The following is a 1312-nucleotide window of genomic DNA, read 5'->3' as shown; positions in this document are numbered from 1 at the left end:
ATGTTTGATTCCAGGTGTCATGATTCTTAATGCACTTGAACATGCTCTTATTTTTTGAGGATTATTTATGAGTGTTACTGGCAAAGGGGAGTGTTTCTGCTTTTGTTTTTTCATTTTGCTTTAGCAGCATGCATTTATGTTCCTATAAAGTTGGAACATCTGTAAGCAGGTTTTGCTTTTAATCTTAGTAATGTTGCCAGTATCCCATTAACATGTTAAAGCAACTTTCCAAAAAAATTAAGTAATTTTTTCACATCACTTCATAATTACAGAGCACATACAATATGACATGCACGTGGTTTTGAAACATGAATAAAGGGCAAGATTGCTGTCATTAGGAATGCTAACACCACTCTGTAAAGCTTCAGTTGAATCTCATTTCAAAGTGGAGTAACTGCATCCAAGGGAAAAAACTATCTTTGAAGTTTTCATTGGTACACTTCATTTGAGAATCCCAAATCGCTTTAAAAATCAGCATTTTAATTCCCATTTTAAGGGTGAAGCACTCAGCAATTCTATAACCGAGCTAAAGTTACCGAAGAAAATCAGTGCAGATACCCAGAATTTCAAATAAGCATTCTTCCAAGCCACTGTCCACTGCATGTTCTTCCTGTGCAAGTAACACCAGCCTCGAGAAAACCAACTAAACAACGGCCTTCATTTTCATTTTCCCCACTTTCCCATTATCTTCAAAGGTGACATCTCCTCCATTTAAAAACACACCAGTCTCTGCATCTTTCTCATCCTAGGCATCTAGTACCTCAATATGAGCCAGTCTCCTATTAAGAGGCCTCATCTGCTTCTTTTCTCCCTAAATAGCATGACAGATTTCTGAATGAGTCTTTTGGATTTCATAGACCCATAAACTAAAAACAAAACAAAACAAAAAATTACGGATTGATATTGGGTTAGCAACTTTGCATTTTGTCAATAACATCATTCAATAGAGTAGGACAGATATAATTACAGAATAAAAGAGTGAAAAAACTTGCTGCATGATCCTTATTTTCTCTTTTTGTCAAAGACCAGTGGAAATTTCCTAAAAACCTCGGGAACCACTTTTCTAGACCATCCCTTCCCTCCAGCCCACCTCCCCTTGACTCTCCTGCTCATTTCTTCAGGTTTTCCTCTGCCCTGGAAGAATGCTGGCTTCATATTCCAGGTTTCTTTATAGACCCAAGAAATGTAAGAGAGGCTTGAAGAAAATATTAACTAAGTTAAGAAGCGATCCTGAGTAGTTTAATAGTTCCATCAAAATAATGTGAAATAACAAAAGTTCACTGAAAGTACATCTGCACAATACAATGGAAAA

Source organism: Pteropus vampyrus, unplaced genomic scaffold (genome assembly GCF_000151845.1).
Source record: "Pteropus vampyrus isolate Shadow unplaced genomic scaffold, Pvam_2.0 Scaffold12, whole genome shotgun sequence".
NCBI lineage: Eukaryota > Metazoa > Chordata > Mammalia > Chiroptera > Pteropodidae > Pteropus > Pteropus vampyrus.
Note: the sequence above shows the minus strand (reverse complement) of the source record.